A 25,793-nucleotide genomic window follows, 5' to 3' on the forward strand; every position below is an offset into this window, starting at 1 on the left:
CCTGATGGGGACTCTGTCTACAGAGGCCCAAGGCAGCACAGGGCATCACATGGCAATGGAGGGGGCTGAGTGTGCTAACATGCTTTCTCAGGTCTCTCCTCCTCTTCTTCTTCTTCTTTTTTTTTTTTTGAGATGGAGTCTCGCTCTGTCGCCCAGGCTGGAGTGCAGTGGCACGATCTCGGCTCACTGCAACCTCTGCCTCCTGGGTTCAAGCAATTCTCCCACTTCAGCCTCCTGAGTAGCTGGGACTACAGGCACCCGCCACCGCGCCCAGCTAATTTTTTGTATTTTTAGTAGAGACGGGGTTTCACCGTGTTAGCCAGGATGGTCTCGATCTCCTGATCTCCTGATCCACCCATCTTGGCCTCCCAAAGTGCTGGGATTACAGGTGTCAGCCATCGCACCCAGCCCTCTCTTCCTCTTCTTAAAAAGCCACCAGACCGGCCAGGCGCAGTGGCTGTAATCCCAGCACTTTGGGAGGCCAAGGAGGGCGTATCACGAGGTCAGGAGATTGAGAAGATCTGGCTAACACAGTGAAACCCCGTCTCTACTAAAAATACAAAAAATTAGCCGGGAGTGGTGGCGGGCGCCTGTAGTCCCAGCTACTCAGGAGGCTGAGGCAGGAGAATGGCATGAACCCGGGAGGCAGAGCCTGCAGTGAGCAGACTCCAGCCTGGGCGACAGAGCAAGACTCTGTCTCAAAAAAGAAAGGCACCAGATCCACTCCCATGAGAACACATTGACCCATTAATGCATTCATGACAGCAGACCCCTCATGATCCAATCAGCTCTTAAAGGACCCAGCTTTCAATGTTACCTCATTGGGGATTAAGTCTCCAATACATGAAATTTGGAGGACACTTTCAAACCACAGCAATAAGTTAAAAAGAAAAGATTCACAAGACTGCATGCAGGTTAAGCAATTTTGAAGTATTCCATTCTTACCCATGGCAGGTCTTCCTAGCCAAGTACACTGGGTTCCAATTATCCCCACAGCATTTGGTTCTTCTAGAGCAGAGAGAGTGTATTTCTGAAAAGCCTCCATTCCACAAAAGCATCTGGCTCCTGAGACCTCTTCAGTACGGCCTCAGCCACTGGAGCCTGGGACATAACATCATTGCTTCAGGGCCATAAGTTACTAGGGCTCCCCCAAAAGTTTGGCTGTGGAGACTGGGAATCAGAGATATGCAGGGGTAGTGGTCTCTCTCTCTTTTTTTTGAGATGGAGTTGTGCTCTTGTCACTCAGACTGGAGTGCAGTGGCGCAATCTCAGCTCACTGCAACCTCTGCCTCCCAGGTTCAAGTGATTCTCCTGCCTTAGCCTCCCGGGTAGCTGGGATTACAGGCACATGCCACTACACCCAGTGAATTTTGAATTTTTAGTAGAGGCGGGGTTTCACCACGTTGGCCAGGCTGGTCTTGAACTCCTGACCTCAGGTGATCCACCTGCCTCAACCCCCCAAAGTGCTGGGATTACAGGCATGAGCCACCGCGCCCGGCCTGGTAGTGGTCTCTTAGCCCACTGTTCCCTGCCAAGGTAGTGCAGACGGAGTGGATCCCAGTCTCCTCCAGATTTCTCAGCTGAGTAGAGATGTGGCACAAAGGAATAAGGAAGCGTCACGTATAGGAGGGGCCACGAGATTCCTCTACCTTCTTTCCGTTTCCCAGACCTGCCCCATTTCCTAGACCTGGGAGTCCCTAAGCTAACTTGGAGTTTAGAGGCAGCTCAAGTGCCTGCTCTACTTGGAGATAGCCTTCCCCTGATTCATGGCCAAGAGCACTCATCCTCTATAGTTCTTTGAAAAGCAATCCTGGTGTCATAGACACATGACCATGGTATCAAGCTATCTTTTCAGCAACAGCAGCAAAACTTCCGAGTGGTTCCCCTTTCCAAGAAACCTTTGCTGAGAAACCTTCCTTAACTTTGTTTATAAAATGGGCTCTATCCTTTTGCTTAACTTTTCAGTAATATCTGTGATATGGTTTGGCTGTGTCCCCACCCAAATCTCATCTTGAATTGTAGTTCTCATAATCCCCATGTGTCATGGGAGGGACCAAGTTGGAGGTAATTGAATCATGGGGGCGGTTACCCCCATGCAGCTTTTCTGTTTTTGTTTTGTTTTGTTTTGTTTTTGAGACGGAGTCTTGCTCTGTCACCAAGCTGAGGTGCAATGGCACGATCTCAGCTCACTGCAACCTCCACCTCCGGGGGTCAAGCGATTCTCCTGCCTCAGCCTCTCGAATAGCTGGGATTACAGGTGCCCACCACCACACCTGGCTAATTTTTGTATTTTTAGTAGAGATTGAGTTTCACCATGTTGGCCAAGCTGGTCTCGAACACCTGACCTCGTGATATGCCCACCTTGGCCACCCAAAGTGCTGGGTCTGCAGGCGTGAGCCACCGCACCTGACTTCCATAATGCTTTTCTCGTGAGAGTGAGTGAGTTCTCCAGAGATCTGATGGTTTTATAAGGGCCCTTTTGCTCAGGACTTCTCCTTGCAGCCGCCACGTGAAGAAGGATGTGTTTGCTTCCCCTTCTGCCATGATTGTAAGTTTCCTGAGGCCTCCCCAGCCATGCAGAACTGTGAGTCAATTAAACCTCTTTCCTTTATAAATCACCCAGTCTCTGGCATGTCTTTGTTTTTTTGTTTTGTTTTGTTTTGTTTTTAAGACAGAGTCTTGCTCTGTTGCCAGGCTGGAGTGCAGTCGCACGATCTTGGCTCACTGCAACCTCCGCCTCCCAGCTTCAAGTGATTTTCCTGCCTCAGCCTCCCAAGTAGCTGGGACTACAGGCACCCGCCACCACTCCCAGCTAATTTTTGTATTTTTAGTAGAGACGGGTTTTCAACACGTTGGGTAGGATGGTCTCAATCGCTTGACCTCGCGATCCACCCTCCTCCCAAAGTGCTGGGATTACAGGCATGAGCCACCGCGCCCAGCTCGAGTATGTCTTTATTAGCAGCATGAGAACGGACTAATACAATCCAGAAGGAACTTTTCAAGGGGGTCCCACAAGGTTATATTTTGTACCACTGTCCGCACTCAAAAGAGACTCCCTGAAACTCACAGGGTTCAGAGTTGCAAAGAATGTGAGGTGTGATCTAATACCTCCAACTTGAGCTATTTATCATTTCAGGTAGTAAGAGGCTACATTACATCCTCTCCAATTGATGAAGATTTGTTCTTAATCATTGACTGAGAGAGAAGACACTTGGAATTTTCCATTTAAATCTCAACTCGAGAGCTTTCTAGATGCAGTAAGCTAGGACATCACTCTGGATTGTATTGTAAAATTAATTCAAACATTGGTTCCAGTTTTTAGGTTTACATAAAACAGTGTCCTTTAAGACAGGCTGATTATTTGAATAGAATATCAGGGTCATTCCCATCTCCATCTCATTAGCTTTATTCACTTATGCACACGCACACACAAAGCATCTACCAGCTGCCCCCCACATAAGTCACAGTGTGATCATCACTGAGCAGGTGGGTAGGGAGGAGTCAGCCAGCAAACACAGGGCTGCCCCTCCAGGAACTTCCTGGTATTCCAGCCTCCAGCAACGACTGAATGCCTCTAGTCTGCAGCTTCCACTTCATTTTCTTCCTTCTCATCTCTTTTCCATTAGTATCTGTGCCTTCCGAAATTACAACTTGGTTGTCTAAGGCATTCAAGTTGATCCGCTTAAGGCAAACTGAGATGTGAGTAACCAATACATCCAGACCTCCCGGGGGCCGCCATTTTGCTGACAAGTATGACTTTGCCACAAACTAAAATGAAGCTCCACTTATTTCTCCTCTTTTGCATCCTCTTCCAATTGACGGCAAATGCAGGGAATATGTTTTTCGTGCCAGTTGCTTTCTAAGGCCTCTTGACTGCTCAGATAACTGTTTTGCCCAAGAGCACTAACCCTGTCCATGTTGGAAACGTGCTTGGAGTCCTAATTCAGGGCCCATTCTAGGCATTTGGATTTGAGAGATGAATCAAGACCTTGCCCACCAGGAGCCCACAGCCTAGTGAAGCACACCACCCGCAGCAGCAGTTACAACACAGGAAGTGCTGCAAGGGAGGTGTGAACAGACTCTCACCAGGGACCACAGGCTACAAGGCCTCCCTAACTAAAGCCACCCCTCCAGCACGGCACAGAGAATTACATGGGACTTAGGGCAGCTGGCCAAGGACCTGTACCACTCCCTTTGGGTTTTACATTTCTCTCGAGGGTTTTCTCATTTCAATTACTGTTCCAGTCACCACACTGATCCCCTAGGGCCTACAGCAAGGTGGGGGCACACTGCTTTCGTTACTGAAAAAGTAAGGCAGAAGAAAGGGAGAACATCTGAATCTTCATCTATGGAATGGGGAGGAAAAACAGTAGCTACAGTGTCTGCACATAAAGACGTGATCACAGCGCCTGGCACAAAAGCAGCATTAGCTTTCGTTGCTGGGACCTACCACTGCTGGGCGATGGTAATAATCATGAACTCAGATCCAATCCAGGACCGAGCCTGTTGGAGCCTGCCCGGGACTCCCAAGCACAGGCAGCTGCACATCACACCCCCTTCTCACGGTGGCTCTCCACCCAGACTCAGACACAGCTCTCTGCTAGGGAAGAAAGTGAGGGCTGGCCTGGCAGGACAAGCCCACATCCAGCAGAGACTAGTGTGATCCCACAGCTTCGCCTGTTCCTGGGGTGCGTGTCGCCATCCACCACCTGCTCTAACTCTGAGATCCTTGTGGGCAGGAAACATGGCTTCATTACATGTTGTAGAAAAGGGGCTGGGAACATGGGAAATTTCTAATCTGGAAGGGGCTCTTGGAGAGAGTTATGTCCAGCTGTTTCACTTTAAAATACAATTATTGATGACATATTTTTTAAATGCTGAAAAATTAAAAGAAAATTTAAATAGTCCACCTAATCCCCAACATAAACGGATTAGCCAAATGTAAATTTTTTTTAAGTGATAAACATGCCCTTTAAAAAAAAAAAAGGCAAAACAGCACAGGAAGGAAGAAAATTAAAGCTAACACATTTTGTTCCCTCTTGCTTTTTTTTCTTTTAAACATATGGGGTCTCACTGTGTTGCCCAGCTGCAGTCTTAAACTCCTGGGCTCAAGCTCAAGCAGTCCTCCCTCCTTAGCTTCCCAAATAGCTGAGACTATAGGTAAGTGCCACCCAGCCCACCAAGCTCCCAGCTAATTCTTCTTCTTCCTTTTCTTTTCTTTCTTTCTTTTTTTTTTTTTTTTTTTTTTTGGTAGAGATTAGGTCTCACTACGTTATTCAGGCGGGTCTCAAACTCCTGGCTTCAATCCATCCTCCCACCTCAGCCTCCCAAAGTGCTGAGATTACAGGCATGAGCTACCACTCCCGGCATTTTCCTCCTGCCCTGAACCCCCAGTCCTTCCTACTTTTTTCTTGTGGATCCTGCCAAAAATAATAATTAAAATATGAGCATATATATGCATGCACATATATACATGCATCTACATAATTTGATTTTTTTTTTTTTATAAATAGGATCCCACTTTCCTGAAACTTTCTTTTTGTACTTCAGGCAATAAGCAAAGTTCTGAAGCCAAAATACTTGGTTTACAGGCTGGGCCCAGTGACTCACTTCTGTAATCTCAGCACTTTGGGAGGCTGGGGCAGGCAGATCACCTGACGTCAAGAGTTCAAGACCAGCCTGGCCAATGTGGCGAAACCCCGTCTCTACTGAAAATACAAAAATTAGCCAGGCATGGTGGGAGGCACCTGTAGTCCCAGCTACCTGGGAGGCTGAGACGGAAGAATTGCTTGAACCAGGGAGGTGGAGGCTGCAGTGAGCCGAGATCATGCCACTGCACAACATCCTGGGTGACAGAGGAAGGCTGTGTCTCAAAAAACACACACACACACACACACACACACTTGGTTTGTACTCCACACTCCCATGCCAATTTCTAATTACAGTATGATCTTGAGCAGATTATATAACTTGACTGTGCCTCAGCTTTTTGATCTGAATGATGGGGATAGATGAGTTAACACACGTAAACTTCTTAGAATGCAGACAGCACTCAAATATGTATTGCTATTATTTACTCCTGTTATATCTTTGTACCCCCTCCCTATCCTCCTATTTAAATGCTGCCCAGTGTGCCAGGACGTATCATTTGGGCTTTGAACCAGTCCCCTGGTGGTGAATATCGACGTTGTATCCAGTTTGGCTATTGCTGTTACAAACAATATTAAGACATCCTTATTCACCAGTTGTTAATACTGTAGTGAGAAAATCCACCAGACATATTCCAAAGGGTGAACTTGCTGGGTCTGTGCATCATACATTTTGAGAGACGTCGCCAGATGCCCTCCCAAAATGCTCTGCCCACATACCCTGACACAAAAGCCAAGTGAACGTGCCTTTTCCCAGCCCCTCTCCAGAACTGGATATTCTCAAATTTTGCATCATATCTGCTCTCTAATAAGCAAGTGACAAAATGGCACTCCTTGTGTTGATTTGAACCTCTTTTATTATGAGTGAGGTTGAGAACTCTTTAATTTGCAGATGAGAGAAACTGAGACCCAGGGGTCCCCTAACTGGCTTCAAGTGTGACCCTGAGGTAGTCAGTGGCACAGACAAGCCTGAGGTCAGAACACCTGTCTGGCATCACCCTAAGATGCCCAGACCCACAGCACCAGGAGGAGTGTCTGATGGCCATCGGCCAACCCCTGCCTCCTCCCCTCTCCAAGGCATACCCAGTTGGGTTAGGGTGACCAGCAATCCCAAGGCAGGCAGAAGTTTCAGCCCCGTCCTCAGTCCAGGAAGCAGGGTTGAGGGCCTTCTCCAACTGAAGGTTGCTGCCTGCAGCTAGTAGATAAGGAAAGCCTTGTCTCCACACTGCCTGAGGTTCAAGGGTGTTTTTCTCTTATTCCTGTTATCTCAAGTCTCTGTTCTGTCTCGGAGCAAAGAGTTCATGTTGTGACTGGGCTTTCGTTTTCTTTCTCCACCTCCTCTGTGGACCTGGACTTCTTTAACTGGGAAAGAAAGCTCCTTGGAGTAGGAAATGGGTCTGCTTTGATCGCCCTCTGGGTGCCTTGCCCCAGTGGATGAACGGAGCAGGAGCTGATGGACTAGTGCTGGGGGAGAGAGAGTGAGGTCTAGGTGATGATGAGCTCTGCTACTCCCTGGCACTGTGTCTTTGGGTAAATCCCTCTAGGTCTCACTGTCTTCATCCGAAGGAGAGAAAAGGCACCTAACATGCAGGATCGTTCCATGTACACGTCCGTGCTTTGAAAACTGTGAAGTGCAACACAAACGGAGGATCCTGGTGAACGTCAGCGAGTTGGTCGCCACGGGCTTCCACGCAGGTGCGTTTCTTTAAGAGGCAACCAGCTTCAGTCATGCAGGCAGGGCCTGCCCCTGTTTTGAGATATTCCTGAAGCTGTCCACCTCCCACCCAAGCACACCAGAACCAAGCTGATCATCATAACACAGACTGAGTCGTGGTTTCATCTTGATTGGGCAAAAAAGTATTTCATAAGCGTCTATTTATACACCAGCTAAACTAGATGTTCAGCAAATCCTCATTTGTTTGGCAGACGCTGGAAGCTCAGTCCTACTTAGTGGAATTTCTCAGCCAACTGATACTCATCACACATTAGAATTAGAAAACAAAACTGGCTATTTTGAAGGGAATCAACCTACAATTATTACATATTTCTCTCCGACTTTCTAAAAAAAAAAAAAGCATTAAATGCAGTTCTACCCTTTTTCTTATCTCACTGCCACCACCATAAACACCAATCATTCTACTGACTCTAGAATCATAAGAGCCTGTTCTACCACTCATAGCTTTGAGACTTTCAGCAAATTATTTAACCTCTTTGTGCCTCAGTTTTCTCATCTATGAAAGAGGATCAGAAAACCAAGTTAATTAGGAAATGTGGCTGCAATGAGAACACAAAACCAGCAATCTACTTAAAATTTAGTGCATGGATTTGGAGATAACTGTTTTTCTCTCTGAGATATTTTTTGTTCCTACCCAACTCCTGGCTATATTCCAGATAGCTGAATTTGCTGGCAAAGTAAACGTCTCTTATGTGGACATGAATTTCTTTTGGGGCCTTGAAAAACATAACTAAGGCCCCCATGGAACACATTATGCCAACAAGCCAGGCACAGACACAGGCACTCCGTCCCAAGCAGGGAGATTTTCAGCCAATGCCTTGGAGCAGCCCAGTAGAGCTACCCTAAATGAACAGAGAGAACCAAGTCAAGGAAAGCAAAAGCTTCCCTGACCTTCATGAGGGGGAGGAACCTTCTCTACCAGTCAGCAATAAGTAGAGACCAATGTCCAAGCCAACTGGGCTTGGTCCTTGCAAGGAGAAACATGCAGATCCCAATAGGGGAAATGAAATATAAAGAATGACTTAAAACACTGGGACAATCCATGGTGAACATGTAGGAGGGAAGTTAAGGCACTGAGGCCATTCCAGTTTTCTGTCTAGCAGGAGCATGAAAGTGGCCCTCTAGTTGGCCAGGAGGCGGGAGGCTGCAGGTTGCCATGCAATGCATAGCAAGCGCACAGTATGTTTGCTTGAGTGGCTTATATTTTTGAGCAAAAGAGATTATGGGCACCTACCCAGACCCTTGAGCCACCCTGTGGTTCAGATCCTAGAAAGGACAGTGCTGAAGAGCTGAAGCCACCCTACCTGAGAGTAATCCATTTTCCTCAGAAGGATGTAAAGAATTCTCCTGGGCCTGCTGTGGTGGCTCGTGCCTGTAGTCCCAGCACTTTGGGAGGCCAAGGTGGATGGATTGCTTGAGCCCAGGAGCTCAAGACTAGCCTGGATAACATAACAAGACCTGTTATGTCTACAGTTTTTTTATATTTTTTAATTAGCCAGGTGGCACACACCTGTAGGAGTGGGAGGATCACTTGAGCCTAGGAGGCTGAGGTTGCAGTGAGCCGTGACTGCACCACTGCACTCCAGCCTGGGAGACAGAGCAAGACCTTGTCTCAAAAAAACAGACTTTAAAAAAAATTATCTTGCTTCAGTTGAGCTAGGTCTCTGGAGTTCTATCTACAACACTGAAGACATATACTACAAACATCACAAGGCCATTTATAAATGCTTCAGCTCTCTCTCCTTCAACTACACAGTTGTATTACATTTCCCTGCCTGCCTGAAGTTAGGGGTGGCCAGCTATGGCCAATAAAATGTGTGACACGTGTCACTACTGGACAACTTTAGGAACCAGCACCTGCTTCGTCATTTGCACCTTTCCCTCGGCCACGGAGATGAGGAATGACCCATCAGCTTCGATCCAGGAATGGGAATAAAGATGACTTGGAACAGAGTCCTCATCAATCTTCAACAGAAATGTAGAGTAAGCAAGAAAAGAAACTTCCGGCCAGGTGTGGTGGCTCACGTCTGTAATCCCAGCACCTTGGGAGGCCAAGGTGGGAGGATCACCTGAGGTCAAGAGTTCGAGACCAGCCTGGCCAACATGGCAAAGCCCTGTCTCTACTAAAAATACAAACATTACCTGGCATGGTGGAAGGTGCCTGTAATCCCAGCTACTCTGGAGGCTGAGGCAGGAGAATCGCTGGAACCCAGCAGGCGGAGGTTGCGGTGAGCTGAGATCATGCCACTGCACTCCAGCCTGGGCGACAGAGTGAGAACCCATCTCAAAAAAAAAAAAAGAAAGAAAGGAAACTTCCCTATTTTATGCCACTGAGTTTTGGGGTTTGTCTGTTACCCCACAACCCAGCCAACTCTGAGTGACACATGTGCACAACTCAGCTGCCCAGAAGTGACCTTCTTCTTCCAAGTTAGTAATTGTCAAGTGTTTAATTGCATTAAGATAGATTGTGCAGGCCGGGCGCGGTGGCTCACACCTATAATCCCAGCACTTTGGGAGGCCAAGGCGGGCAGATCACGAGGTCAGGAGATCAAGACCATCTTGGCTAACATGGTGAAACCCCATCTCTACTAAAAATACAAAAAAATTAGCTGGGCGTGGTGGCAGACGCCTGCAGTCCCAGCTACTAGGGAGGCTGAGGCAGGAGAATGGTGTGAACCCAGGAGGTGGAGCTTGCAGTGAGCCGAGATCGCGCCACTGCACTCCAGCCTGGGTGACGGTGCAAGAGTCTCAAAAAAAAAAAAAAAAAGATAGATTGTGCATCCATAAAGTACACAGTACTGGGAACTCAGCTGGTCATTATAGATGTAGACATAATTTTTAATTATCAGATGCCAGACTTCTTTCCAAAAGGTAAATTATAAAGCTGAGCTCTCAAACAATTTCCATAACCCCTCTGTGAGGTTAATTTATCCCCAATTCTTTCCTGAACTCAGCAAACACATTTCCAGGGGCAAAGGTCAGACAGTAAAACCTGCTCCAAATGCATTTGCATTGCCCACCAATGGAAGAGAAGGTGATCATTTTTATTTTTATTTTTTATTTTTTTTGAGATGGAGTCTCGCTCTGTCACCCAGGCTGGAGTGCAGTGGCGTGATCTCAGCTCACTGTAAGCTCCGTCTCCCGAGTTCACGCCATTCCTCCTGCCTCAGCCTCCCAAGTAGCTGGGACTACAGGCGCCTCCCACCACGCCCGGCTAATTTTTTGTATTTTTAGTAGAGATGGGGTTTCACCATGTTGGCCAGGATGGTCTTGATCTCCTGACCTAGTGATCCTCCCGCCTCGGCCTCCCAAAGTGCTGGAATTACAGGCGTGAGCCACCGCGCCCGGCCAGAAGGTGATCATTTTAATAAATTCCAATTTCTGATATGGAAGATTTACTCCACAACGCCTTTTTTTTTTTTCCTTTTGCTCAAGCTGGAGTGCAGTGGCGTGATTGCAGCTCACTGCAGCCTCGAACTTCTGTGCTCAACCAAACTTCTGTGTGGTTCTCGCACCTCAGCCTCACAAGTAGCTGGGACCACAGGCGCACACCATCATACCTGGTTAATTTTTTTGTAGAGATAGGGTCTTCCTATGTTGCCCAGGCCAGTCTCAAGCTCCTGGACTCAGTGGATCCTCCTGCCTTGGCCTCCCAAAATGCTGGGATTACAGGCACAAGCCACCACAGTTGGCCTCCACGACACTCTTGACCAACAGCTACATTCACTCTTGTAGATGTCAGGATGGGCTGGCCAAATGAGAATTATTTTATTTTCCTGGTAAATCCAGAGTTTTGAAACTCCAGATGTTCTTTGAACATTACCATGGGTTGACACCCACTAGAGCCAAGTTCAACATCATTATCTCATTTCTCCAAAGGCACATTTCAATTTGTCATTTTATTTAATACACAAAACATGAATTTAGGACAAAATTTGTAGTATTCTCCCACGCTAAAAAAAAAAAAAAATCCACAAATTAAGTTTTTCCATAGCAAAATACATCAAAACACATATGTCTTACACAGTTGCAATGCAGTCTAAGAAAGTCTGCTAAGCTGTGACCGATAACATCTTCAGCATTGCTACGTAACAGACCCTACAGACACAGATGCTGTTTACACAAACCTACTGATTTACTCATCTTAGGTCAGATTTACTGTTTTAGCCATCATTGCTTTTTTCACTTATAAATCAGAACCAATCTAGCCATTTTAGTGGCCAAAATAACTATACCATGATCTAATTTCTTAGGTTGTTAAAATAACCAGATCAGAGTGAGTCACTGCTGGTGAATCAATAAAGTGCTTGGAAATAAACAGGGGGAAAAAGACATGACCAACCAATTGGCTGTCAAGGCCAAAGGACCTGCCCACCACCACATCCTCACCCCAAGCATTGTAATTTACACCTACATTCTGATATTCCAAGGTGCCGAGGGCCAGTCTGTAAGTACCTTGATGTATGTGTGGCAGAACCACTTGGTTATAATAGTCAATTAAATTATTAATGAAAGAACTGTACAAATAAAAGCATCATGCTCTTTTATGGAGTAATAATTATTATCTTAAGCAATGCAAATTGAATAATAAGAATCGTCAGGACAGTTCAGTGATAAGCTAACAATTTGCGGCAATCAGACCAAACATCTCTGCTCAAGCTGTCTAATAAAATAAATAGCAGCTTGTTGACATTTTTGTTCAGTTGAACACACAGACAACCAGAGGCTACTTGTATGTCTCGGGTAGAAGAGCCAAGAAAGAAGTGGAGACTGAATGATATAAAAGTAGAACCAGTTCTAATGGTGGTAATTTAGATGTTTACATATTTTATTTATTTATTTATTTATTTTTTTTTTCTTGAGATGCCGTCTTGCTCTATCACCCAGGCTGGAGTGCAGTGGCACGATCTCAGCTCACTGCAACCTCCGCCTCCTGGGTTGAAGCAATTTTCCTGCCTCAGCCTCCCGAGTAGCTGGGATTACAGGCACCCGCCACCACACCCGGCTAATTTTTGTATTTTTAGTAGAGATGGAGTTTCATCATGTTGGCCAGGCTGGTCTCGAACTCCTGACCTCGTGATCCATCCGCCCCAGCCTCCCTAAGTGCTGGGATTACAGGCGTGAGCCACCGCGCCCGGCCAGGTGTTTCCATATCTTAAGGAAACAACAAATCCTATAAAGTGTCCCAGAATCAAATGACATTATTTATACACATCCATATATATAAAGACATAGATATTTACTTATACATATGCATTCCATGAAGAGACCTATATATAAAACAATAGATTATTGTAACTAAGTATAATGTTGCAGTTACATTCATGTAAAGAAATAAATCAAATGCTGTGGTAATAATAGGCCATCTCTAGTAAGAAGTAGTAGTTAGAATAATAGGTCATCACTGCTAGGAGCAGTGGCTCACACCTGTATTTCCAGCACATTGGGAGGCTGAGGTGGGAGGATTGCTTGAGCTCAGGAGTTCAAGATCAGCCTGGACAACCTAGGGAGACGCCATCTCTACAAAAATTAAAAAATTAGCTGGGCATGGTGGCACATGCTTGTAGCCCCAGCTACTTGGGAGGCTGAGGTGCGGAAATCACTTGAGCCCAGGAGTTTAAGGCTGCAGTGGGCTATGATCGCACCACAGCACTCCAGCCTGGGCAGCAGAGTGAGACCCTATCTCAAAGAAAAAAAATAACAATTTAAAAGTTAAACAAAAATAGTTATCAAGCACCTAACTACCTACAAACAGCCTTGTGCCATTCCATAAAAGAGCAACCAGCAGGCCATTCATTTCCTTATGTAACTTATAGGGCCCCAATGGGATACTGCAGAATCATATAGTCTTCAAACAGAACTTGGTACTGCCCAATTCTTCACCAGTTTATCCAAGACTGATCCAGGAGAGAGTGTGTCAATACACAAGATCCAACAACACAGGGAAAATCTATGAAACCTGAGCTGATGAGTAATTTGGACCTTTCGGTAGCTGCTATTTCCTGCCCCTTGTTCACCCGGGAAACTATGTATCGCTGTGAGAGAAGGATAACCTGTGGTATTTGGGGTGGGGGTGCCGTGGGAGGGGTAGGCAAAGGCAATTAAGTCTCATCAACTTCCAGCAGGAATAAACACTGAGGAATGGGTTTAAACTTCTTGCTCTCGGATGTTTGCATGTCACAAACACACACCTTTTTGTACTAGAGTCCTAGTGTTAGGTAAAAGTCCACCTGTTCAGAGGCCATCTGACTGCACTTTTGGGGTGAAATAATGCCCTTTCCAAAAGCCTCTCCCCTCCTTCACCATGAGCTGATACATCTGTCATATTGACTGGGCCAATCTGAATGCCATTCTCCTTCAAGAGATCCCAGCTTCAAAACAGCTCTTCCTCCTCAGACTCCAGGCAGATGCCCCTGCTCGGACCCCCAACTGCTCCTCTGAACCAAATTCTGCCCAATTAAACCAAAATGCTCTCGCATGTACTACATTGACACCACCACTGAGGGAGCTATGAGCTTTGAGCATAGTTGAGTTTGGGCTCAAATGACTTGATCTCTGGTTAATGCTCAAATATCCATTTTGGGAGTTCATATGCACACATCAGAGTGAGAGAGAAATCAACATGGACACATAACATGTGTGAATGTCTAGTGAATAAACATATTCACTAGAGGGAAACAGCACAGTGTCGTATTTTCCACAGTGATGAAGAGTCACCTCTGCCTTCGCAGGGGGTTGGGTCCGCCACATTTCCACCAGGAGATAAACCTGAGTGACCTAGAGTGCTAAAGACCGATGCCTGTTTATCTTTTCAAATGCTATCCCCCCACTCCTTAAACCAGGAAGAAAGTCTTCATTGCTAGTGTATCTCTAACACGTGCTAATCTTCTTTTTCATAAGAAGGATAAGCCACTGTCTTCAGACCTGCAGTGAATGGTAGTAAGGTGCCAGGAGGGAGAAATAGAGAAGGAGGCAAGAATGACACCCAGGAGAAGGGGCAAGAGAACCCCAGGCAAGGAGGCTCTGGGATCTGGATTTCACCCAGCAATAAAATTTCAAAAATAGTTTTAGGGACAGGCGTATGTACATGGCCAACTTTTTGTTTTGCCAAGTAAGGATATTGAACTCACTATCTTGAGCTTATTTTCCTCATTTTGCCTTAGACTGGGGGAACACTCACGTTTGAATACCTACTTGTGCATATCTGTGTACTGTCTGTGTCCCCCACCCCCTTAGACTACGCCCAAGCACGGCACCTCGGAATTGCCTCTGCCTCCCACACAGAAGCTCCCTAGGGCCCAGAAACCACTGAAATAGACCAGACTGGATCCCCGATCTGAGGAGTATTCCATATTTCTCCTTTCACTTGAGAATGTTTTACACTTCCTTATCTTCCTATCTTCCTTCAGAGAATTTCTGTGAAACATCTTTTCTAGGGTGTTATAAAGCCATCTTAAAAAAAAGAAATCAACACTTTCTCCCCAGGAGTCACTTCAGCCCTTGATAAGAAAGTAGTTTATGTGTTTCTGAAGGAAATGAATTCTAACTAAAAGGGCATTCCCACTTTCGGCCTTGGGGCCTGACCCGCAACAGCCAAGAACACAGCTGCACAGAGTGCCAAGGCCTTCTTCCTCGGGCAGAGCAGCCAAGGGGCAAAGACTTTCCAAGCCTGCGTCTTGAGAATACACCACGGCCAGCCAGGATGACTGGGCTGAAGGGAACCAACTTGAAGGCTCTGGGCCAGACCCAGAGCTTTCAGCAACAAATAAGGATTTAGACTAGCTTAATTTCTGAATTCTTGGAAGACAAAGACCATGTATATTAAAGTGGCCGGCACGATGCCTATTTGCCATGTGTAAATAGGCATTGAGTCAATTTTTTATGGCAATCGTGATAATGTTGATGAGAACAACGGGAGAAAAAAAAAATAACCAAAGTCCTTTATCCCTTGAGAGGAGACTGGATCTGGCCTGATGACCCCTCACAGGTTATAACAAGAGCTGCCACAAGGCCTTCAACGCTGATATAGTTTGGATATTTGTCCCCACCCAAATCTCATGTTGAAACGTAATCGCCAATGTTGGAGGTGGGGCCTGGTGGAGGTGTCTGGGTCATGGGGGAGGAGCCCTCATGAGTGGCTTGGGTCATCCCCTTGGTGATAAGTGTGTTCTCACTCTGAGTTCACATAAGGTCAAGTTGTTTGAAAGTGTGTGGCACCTCCCCTCACCTCTTTCTCCCATTCTCGCCATGTGACGTGCCTGCCCCCACCTTGCCTTCTGCCATGATTGGAAGCTTCCTGAAGCCTCCTCAGAAGCAGATGCCACTATGCTTCCTGTACAGCCTGCAGAACCATGAACCAATTCAATCTCTTTTCTTAAAAATTACCCAGTCTCAGGTGTTTCTTTATAGCAGTGCAAGAATGGACTAATACAAACAAGGGCTGTTTGTTGAATAAACAATGAATGAATTCTCAAATTAATCTTATCTTTTAGTACACAAAAACAACTGGTTTGGACATCTTTTAGATTAATTCTCACTTAAATAAAATACATATTTTAATCTTACTTCCAATTATCAGTCAGGATCATACATTCTTGGGTAATAAGAACCATAATAGTAATTTTAAGAGCTGCCACAGAATGAGTGTTTACTATCTTCCAAGTACTGGGCCAAGTACTTTATGAGAATGATTTTATTTAATTACCACAACACCGACTGAGCGCAGTGGCTCACGTGTATAATCCCAGCACTTTTGGAGGCCGAGGCAGGCCGATCACTTGAGGTCAGGAGTTTGAGACCAGCCTGGCCAACATGGTGAAACCCTGTCTCTACTGAAAATACAAAAATTAGCTAGGCGTGGTGGTGCACGCCTGTAATCCCAGCTACTCCGGAGGCTGAGGCACGAGAATCGCTTCAAGCCAGGAGGCGGAGGTTGCAGTGAGCCAAGATCGAGCCATTGCACTCCAGCCTGGGTGAGACAGCGAGACTCCATCTCAAAAAAAAAAAAAAAAAAAAAATTACCACAACACCTCTACAAGATAAATATCCCTACCCCTATTTTACAGATGGGGAAATGGAGGTTCAGACAGCTTACATTATATTCTCAGAATGCACTCCTCAGATATCCCATTCCAATCATGCAGCTGAAAGAGGAAGGACTGGGAGCTGAAACTGTGGCTGACAGCCTCACCCTGGCATCCACTGCCTCAGCCTGAAGATCTTGGGCCACTTCATTAAAACCCACCCTGCCACAAGCTACAGCTTTTAAGGTACACACACTTCAACTGGAGCTGCTGAAAACCCAGGCCAGTCCTCTTTCCTGGAAGCCTGTGTTGTTTTCATTCAGTTTTAAAGCCTGTTCAGCCTTTATACCCTCTCTCTCGGGAGCCCTAACTTCAGCCCCCAGGCCTTGGCACCACTGCAACAAAGGACCCTGTTGCAAAGTCATTCTGCTGGATTAGACAAACCCATTTCTCTCAGGATAGTTAGTGCAATTCCAAAATGGCTTATGATGAGCCAAAACTCTCAACTTGTTTTAAATAAAGCAAGCTCTCCAGAATCCCAGAGCTGTAGTTGGTGGTGGCGGTGTGATGAACGCTGGTGTGAAGCTGTCCTCCCTTTCTGCAGATGTCTTTCTCTGTGATCTCTGTGGTCCTTAGTTTCTCTGTATTTAGAATACAAACTCTTACCTACCTCACAGAAATGATTGTAACAACCAAGTGGGATAGCACAAATACTTTTTGAAAAACATTAAATGCCTTCTACCACTGAGATGTTAACATCAGACTTTTCCAATAGGACAGGTTATGGAAAATTCAACTAGGCATTTAGAAGACCAAAGCATGGATCCAAAAGCTCTCTCTGATACATATATGGTGATTTCCATTTAATTAACTTTCTGGGGAGCACCTAGAGCCATTACCAAAGGTGCTAACTGGGCAGCCAATGGGAAAACTCTTAATAGGTCTATGAGTCAGTCCTTCAGAAAGTTTCCGTCTTGTGTTTTAATATTTGGGCTCCATTTATGACTCAAGCATAACTTTCCTTGGTATTAAGTAACAAGGAACTGAGATTAATTGCCCAATTTTTAACTACATTTGGCCTGTTTGTATCCCATGTTGTAAGCACCCTACTGGGGCTGTAAGAACAAGGTATTTGTCACTGACTATTGTGAAAAAGCTTGGGCGTCTGAACACTTTATGATCAGTAAAATACAGGATTCTAGCCTCCTAAGAGGCGGGCGGATCATGAGGTCAGCAGATCGAGACCATCCTGGCTAACACGGTGAAACCCCATCTCTACTAAAAATACAAAAAAATTAGCCAGGCGTGGTGGCGGGTGCCTGTAGTCCCAGCTACTCGGGAGGCTGAAGCAGGAGAATCGCTTCAACTCGGGAGGCGGAGGTTGCAGTGAGCCGAGACCGTGCCATTTCACTCCAGCCTGGGCAAGAAGAGCAAAACTCTATCTCAAAAAAAAAAAAAAAAATGGTTTGAGAACATCACAGGAAACCATGCTGAACTCAGTGTGTTGACTTTTACACCCTATAACCTGGCCAGCTGGCTCTGTGTCTCAAAGCATCAGACTCCATTTTGAACATGGATTTCTTTTTTCCTTTCCGGAGTCTCTCATTTTCTCCATTGTATTCATTCAGAGGGGAAAAAAAAAAGACCTCATAAATGTCATTTCATATTCCAAGCAATTTGCTATAGGCAACTACACCATTACTTTGTACAAATAAATTTACATAAATCATTATTAGAATGTTTTATCTTGGCAACATTATTTGGTTCCCAGAACACAAATTAAATGCATGCTTAAAGCAGAATATTTTAAAGTTATTCCTATATTGTTTATGAGACAGGATTAGAAATTTCCATCTAATTTTTCTTTCATAATGGAATTCCTTTAGTTTTCTTTGTACGTTTATAAACCATATGTATAATTTTATGGGGGGTTTCTTGAAGCAAGCCATGCAGTAGATGACTGTGCCATGTTTCGTTCATTTTTCAGCTGCTGTTCCCTTTGATTTTGTGGGTTTGGTTTTGAACACTGATTAGGAAGGCCAGGAACCAAGGGAATTACAATACAGACTCCTAAGTAGATGGCTTTTTATTTGATAATATTCTGCACATAAACTGGTCTTTGATTGTGGTTAAGCTTTATTTATTTATTTTTTTTAATAAACAAATGTGTAAATAAACTCCCTGCACTCAGTTTCTCCTGGCTGTTTGGGTTGGGAAGGGGCCTGTTTGGATTCTCTGCACAGCACATGGCAAGTCTTCACTGGCTGGAGTTTTACTCCACCCTAGATTTCAAAATAAAATCTTTTCCATGTAAAATGCAGCGCCCAGTTTTAAAACAAGCTGCACTTCTCAACATCAGGGTAGGGAGTGGTGGCAGGGGACCGGACGGGAAGTCAGGAGACACGCACGTCAGTGAGACCTGCTGTTGCTGGCTCTGGGAAACGACGTAGTGACTTCCCGGCTCGTCTTCTCATTGGTGTCATAAAGGGCTGGACTCCTGGCTCACGGCTGGAACTTTCTACCAGTATGTGGTCTGAGAACAGATTCCAGGGCCACTGTCAGGGAAGTGGGGCCCCATGAGGTCAAGGGTGCAATACTCAAAAACGGGGAGTGAGGCAGCCCCATGGAGGGCTTAAGAACACAGATTCCAATAGTCAGGGTTCAAATCGACACACCAAATCAACCACTTGCTACCTGTGTGACTGAATAATTCAAACCTTTCTGCATCTCTGTTGCCTCATCTGAAAATGAAGAGATTATGCATACACACCTAGCAGTCTTATTTTGGGGATTAAATGAAGCAACGCAACAAAAAGCTGAGAAGAGTGTCTGACTCTTAGAAGAGTCTCAATAAACAGTAGCTAACATTAATCTTAAAGGATGACCAGTGGAGTCAAGCTAGGGCGATCATATCATTTATGGTCTAAACCAGGATATTTCTGGGTGTGAAGGGGAAGACTGTATGGTAATTATATTGGGTCAACTGGAGTATGCTAGGACAGTCCTAGGCATACTGGGACTTGTGTGACCCTGCACCTAGCCCATACCATTCAAGACTCAATAAAGAAATTTATTTTTTGCTTACAATTATATATTACATATTTTACAATTTGTTACTCCTTTTAAAGTTCTTTCATACACTTTATTTGAACTTTTCTTAAAATGAGTGAAAATGTAGGACTGAATTAATTACCACTTAATAATAAACAAACAAAGGCACAAAAAAAGTATATACTTTCCCCTAGCGACCCAGTGTTGCTGAGCAGTGGGGGACAGTATCCCACGAGCTCCTCCATACTTCCCGGCCTCCTGCCAGAGAGACAGAGTCATGTGACTAGTCCTGACCAATGGCATGTCACCTCTAGTCTTAAGCACTGAAGAGTGTGTGTGCAGCCAGGCACATTGGCTCACACCTGTAATCCCAGCACTTTGGGAGGCCAAAGGGGGAGGATTGCTTAAGCCCAGAAGTTTGAGACCAGCCTGAACAACATAGCAAGACCCTGACTCTACATAAAATTTTAAAAATGAGACTACAGCATGCCTGTAGCCCCAGCTACTCAGGAAGCTCAGACAGGAGGATCCCTTGAGCCCAGGAGTTCAAGGCTGCAGTAAGCCATGATCATGCCACTGCACTCCAGCTGGAGCAACAGAGCAAAACCCTGTCTAAAAAAATGAATGGAGCTGGGCATGGTGGCTCACACCTATAATCCCAGCACTTTGGGAGGCTAAGGCGGGTGGATCACTTGAGGCCAGGAGTTCAAGATCAGCCTGGCCAACATGGTGAAACCCTGTCTCTACTAAAAAATAAAGAAATTAGCTGGGCATGGTGGTGCGTGTCTGTAATCCCAGCTACTCAGGAGGCTCAGATGGGAGGATCCCTTGAGCCCAGGAGTTCAAGGCTATAGTGAGCCATGATCACACCACTGCACTCTAGCTGGGGCAACAGAGCAAGACCCTGTATGAAAAAAAAAAAAAAAGAATGGAGCCAGTGCAGTGGCTCACACCTATAATCCCAGCACTTTGGGAGACCAAGGTGGATGGATCACTTGAGGCCAGGAGTTTAAGACCAGCCTGGCCAACATGGCGAAACCCCATCTCTACTAAAAACACAAAAATTAGCCAGGTGCAGTGGCGCGATTCTGTAATCCCAGCTACTCGGGGGACTGAGGCAGGAGAATCGCTTGAACCCAGGAGGTAGAGGTTGCACAGACCCAAGATCGCACCATTGCACTCTAGCCTGGGAGGCAGAGTGGGACTCTGTCTCAAAAAAGAAAAAAGAATGGGTATATATTCTCAACTCTCCTTCACATGTTGCAGCAGCCAGGAAGCCATGTTTTGAGATGTAGACATCACAAGATGAAAGAGGCCTGGGACCTCAAAATACTGGATGCAAGAGAGCTACACTGGCCCAATCCCAACTCTGGGCAAATGAGACATAAGCTTTTGTTGTACTAAGCCCCTGAGATGTGGGGTGTACTAAGCCCCTGAGATGTGGGGTGCACTTTTTTTAAGACAGAGTCTCACTCTGTCACCCAGGTTGGAATGCAATAGCGCGATCTCGGCTCACTGCAACCTCTGCCTCCCGGGTTCAAGTGATTCTCCTGCCTCAGCCTCCCAAGTTGCTGGGATTACAGGCACCCACCATCACACCCAGCTAATTTTTGTATTTTTGTAGAGACGGGGTTTCACCATGTTGGTCAGGCTGGTCTTGAACTCCTGACCTCAGGTGATCTGCCTGCCTCGGCCTCCCAAAGTGCTGGGATTACAGGCGTGAGCCACTGCACCCAGCCTGGGTGTACTTTTTACCCTGATATACTACTGCCTGCCCTGGCTCAGCCGGTTAGTAAGATTAGAACCCACATCTTTTACTATAGTTTTCATTCAACAGTATCATAAAATGCTACCAGATTGGGAAAAAGCATTGCCAAGATTAAATGCCATAGCTTACTCATGGTAAGCCTTCAAAGCTTACTTGATTTAAAACAAAATATTTATTTGGTTTAAAATAAAATCGTTCACACCCAGAGCCAAGTAAAAAGAAAAAAGTTCCAAAATGCAAGGTTTGTTTTAATTTGGTGCTGATTTATTCCAACATTTAGGTTAATCCAAGAAGTCTGGATGCTTCATCTTACAGACAACCCTAAGACGAAATGGCCTCATGTTGCATCTAGGTTTTATTTTAAGTTAAAGAGATGAATGGAAATATCCAACTAGAGTGTGACCAATTCGCTTTCTCACTCCAGAAAATCCCCCCTTCTGCTCCTTCCTATTCTAATCCTACTCATCCTTTCAACCTATTTTCTTAATGGGGAGAAAGCTCCACACATCAAATTTCGCAAACACTTACATCACACAACTGCCTAGGCCAGGAGTTGGTAAGCTTTTTCCATAAAAGACCATAGGGTAAATATTTCATGGTTTCCACTGCACTTATTTAATTCTGCCATTGTAAGGGCAACAACTGCCATAGATAATCCAGAAATGAACAAACATGGCTCTGTTTCAATAACATTTTATTTAGGGACACTGAAATTTGCATTCCATATACATTTCATAAGGCACAAAATTTTATTCTTTTAATTTTTCCCAACCACTGAAAAATGTGAAAACCATTCTTAGTACATTGGCGATGCACAGACAGATGGCAGGCAGTATTTGGCCCCTGGGCCGACCTGGTTTACCAACCCGTGGCCTGGGCTTAGGAGGGGTGGCAACAATCTATTAGGCAATTTCTGCAGTGGGAGGAGAACACAAATACTGCTATTCTAGTTCTTCCACTTCCTGGTGGCTGGTGATCCCAGGCTATGATTCCAGAAGGCCCAAGCTTCTGCACACCTGTGTGCAGGAAGGCAGATGGTGTGTGGCCAGGGAAGACCCAACAGGCAGTGAGCAGGGTCTCCGCTGACAACTCTCAGTAGCACCTTTAAGACCCAGGACAGGCCAGGTGTGGTAGCTCATGCCTGTAATCCTAGCACTTTGGAGAATGTGCCTTGGGAGGCCAAGGCAGGAGGATCACTTGAGGTCAGGAGTTCGAGACCAGCCTGGCCAATATGGTGAAACACCATCTCTACTAAAAATACAAAAATTAGCTGGGCATGGTGGTGCACGTCTGTAGCCCCAGCTACTCAGGAGGCTGAGGCAGGAGAACAGCTTGAACCTGGGAGGTGGAGGTTACAGTGAGCAGAGATGGCGCCACTGCACTCCAGCCTAGGTGACAGAGCAAGACTCTCTCAAAGAAAAAAAAGACCCAGAGCAGTGAAAGCCACCACTGCTTCCACCAGCTTAACAAAGGGCAGACCTAGGGGAGAGTGACGGGTGGACAGGATCCACTGCACCATACCCAAATTAATCAGGGCACTTGGCTCCCATCCCTGAGTACAGCCCCAGCCCTCCCCCTTGAGACCCTCCCTGAATTCTGGCTTTCAGAACTCTCTGGATGAGCTCCCAGCCTTACTTTATAAATGCGTGTTCTTAACTTATGCTTCTTCCCCTGCAGCTCCACTTCTCAGAATCGCCCCTTGTGAATCACCAGGAACTGAGCTCACAGAGCTCATCCCAGGGCCCTGACAAGCCCCAAAGGGCAGACAGAGCTCAGAGGGGAGGATGGCAGGTGTATGAGAGAAGAGTAAATAATCAGGTAGACAGGCAGAGGCAGGGTGTGGACAGGCCCAGAGAAGCAGAAAAGATCAGCAAAGCAGTGGCCAAGCCAGGGTGGGGGCAACAGAAACCACTGTCCCAGCAGGACAGTGCCAGCCAAAGCCCCTCTGCAACGGGAAGGTGGAGTTTCCCCAATGGGCTCCACTCCAGGATCCTTAAGGGACCGCTGACGGGGAGTCTGATTCCGGGTGGGGCAGAAGATCTGGGTCCTCTAGACCTTCTGATCGAGGCAGTCAGGCCCTCACTGCTTGGTCTCATGGTGGGTTCATTCCTGTCTTCCCCTCAAGGCTCAATGCCACACCTCTTCCTTCTGCCTGGCCAAATGATCCACAGTGACAAAGCCCAACTGAGGCCCTCCCTAGTCCATGAATTCTTCCCTAATTATTTCAATCCCAATCCTCAAAGCTTCTCCATTCCCTGAACCAAGGAACTACTGCTAGCTCATAGCCCTGGCCCTATGCTCAGCACCATCTGCCATTTTCTTATGAGTGAGTCAACTTTGCCTAAACTGTGGGCTCCCTGAGGATAGGAGCCAGCCTTCTACTTTTTCATCCCCACCTGTCCCAAGAACACACAACAGATACTCAATACTTATTGAACTCAACTAAAAGTACAACATTAGAAAGATTAATACAATTAAAGTAAAACATGAGATTGTGGCAACAAAAATAATTTAGAAGCTAATTTCTATGTGAAAATTCCCAGCAATGTTCCGGTGGTTTTGTATTTCTACGACTCACACCAGAATTTTAAATAAAGATGTGATTCAATGTTTTTAATCATCTTAATGCCTAAATTGGATTGACCACATTGTCAAGTCTGATCGGCTGCATAAATCGATCATTAAGAAGATTGGGGGGAGGCGGGGGAGGATACCAGTTGATGGAGAAATAATCAATTTGGCATTTGCATTTAAATATAGCTTTGGCATTTCACGTATTCAATGCAATCTATGTAAAGCATGGCGAGCTGGGAAAGGCAGTGTGATTACCTGAGTCGGAATGGGTCCAGGAAACCGAGGTCAGCATTGCTCCCGTCACAGAAAGGACAGAGGGGCCTCCATAATCTCGAGAATGCTGGTCTTCTAGAAGCTGCTGGAGAGGAGCAGTAGGAAGTCAGAATTAAGCAGAAGCAGCAGAGAGAGCCCTTGCAACCACAATGGATGTCATCTCTGGCCTGACTCTAGAAAATGACGCACTTCAGTGAAAAAGCCAATTGTAACAGTACCTCTTTATTTCTTGGATCGTTATTAAAAGACTGGATCTTTCACGATGGAGTGTTTTTGAAACTGTCTCATGGGGCATAAGAAGATCCAGAAATTTGAAAATACATGCCATCTCAATGTGAGATTATTTTATTTTGCTACAACTGCCATTGAGACATTTGTGAGATCATTTTATGTACTACAGCTGCTACTCAAACACTTGTCTACATAAAGGAAAAACATCAGAGCACCCACAAGCGCTCAAGGCCAGCATTCCACGCCACGGACCAGCCTTGATCCACTGGGTAGACCAAGTGTACAGGCTGCAAAGTCAACGACTCTATTTTATTGTTGTAAAATGAAATGTCTCTGGCTCTACTCCTCACTAAATGGGCTGCAAGTTATCAGGCCATGGTTAACCAATAATCTTGCAAAATAGGAAAGTTGGTACATGAGACAGATTGCATAATAATCTCTGAAGAAGATATCTTTTTAACCGGGGCCTCAAGGATAACAAATCAATGAACTCTCTAATGAAAAGAATGGCATTAGCCTACGCGCTGTAGTCTGAGAATGTTAGGAGTATATTAATTAGATCGGCGGTTCCCAAACTGTGGGTCTTGGAATAGCAGCGTCAATATTGACTGACAGTTTGTTGGAAATGCAAATTCTTGGCCCCTACCTGATATCTACTGAGTCAGAATATATTATCCAGAAGTAGGGCCCAGAAATCTGTGTTTTAACAAGTCCTCCAAGTAATTCTGATATACCTTAGATCATTAATTTATCCACCCATACAAAGACATTCTGCTGTAAAATAAAATCACCCTACTCTACTTTGTGTTTAAGCTCCTATAAGGACAAAGCATAGAGTTAGGGATCGCATCATGGAGGGATGAAGAGTCAGAGATGATAAAGAACCGGCCCTCGAGAAATATATTGTCCACTGTGGAAAATAAGACACATACACAAGCAACTCAAATACTGGCAGACCGTGTTATTTCTTATAACGGCTGGAGAGTCTCAAGACAAAGGAGACATTTGTTTCTGTTTGGGGTGAGGAGTGGGGGGTGCCACGAAAGGAAGGCATCATGAAGACAATAATAATGGCCTTGAGATCAGGACAGACTTTTAACAACAACAAAAACCAGACAGCAACCGAAGCGAAGGCCCGGAGGTTGGAAAGCGTGAGGGCTATTCGGGGGCACGGGGTAACCAGGTCTGGCTGATACAAGAGAAATTTGAAGGTGATCTGAGTGAGACAAGGTTACTTCCAAGCGCAGACAGGTTAAGAGCTAGGGGCTCTTCCTTTTTTTTTTTTTTTTTTTTTTTTTTGAGACAGAGTCTCTCTCTGTTGCCCAGACTAGAGTGCAGTGGCACAATCTCAGCTCACTGCAACCTCTGCCTCCCTGGTTCAAGCGATTCTCCTGCCTCAGCCTCCCCAGTAGCTGGGATCACAGGAGCCCGCTGCCACACCGGGCTAATTTTCGTACTTTTAGTACAGACAGGGTTTCGCCATGTTGGTC

General features: G+C 45.7%; 1 protein-coding gene across 9 annotated transcripts in view; it reads right to left on the reverse strand.

Annotated features, from left to right (window-relative positions):
* The window catches only part of FOXN3 (forkhead box N3), a 460,655-nt gene that overhangs the window by 306,404 nt on the left and 128,458 nt on the right, over positions 1-25,793 (reverse strand). For 3 of the 9 annotated variants that reach the window (XM_019009497.4, XM_055361192.2, XM_019009498.4), the window contains exon 2: positions 24,055-24,157. The exons of 3 other annotated variants lie outside the window; for them this stretch is intronic. The gene's annotated coding sequence lies outside the window, so the exon portion shown is untranslated. The remainder of the gene's footprint in view (positions 1-24,054; positions 24,158-25,793) is intronic. 3 more of the 9 variants (XM_055361190.2, XM_055361193.2, XM_063698106.1) reach the window with 1 other exon arrangement.

The sequence above is a fragment of the Gorilla gorilla genome, chromosome 15 (assembly GCF_029281585.2).
Source record: "Gorilla gorilla gorilla isolate KB3781 chromosome 15, NHGRI_mGorGor1-v2.1_pri, whole genome shotgun sequence".
In the NCBI taxonomy this organism is placed as follows: Eukaryota; Metazoa; Chordata; class Mammalia; order Primates; family Hominidae; genus Gorilla; species Gorilla gorilla.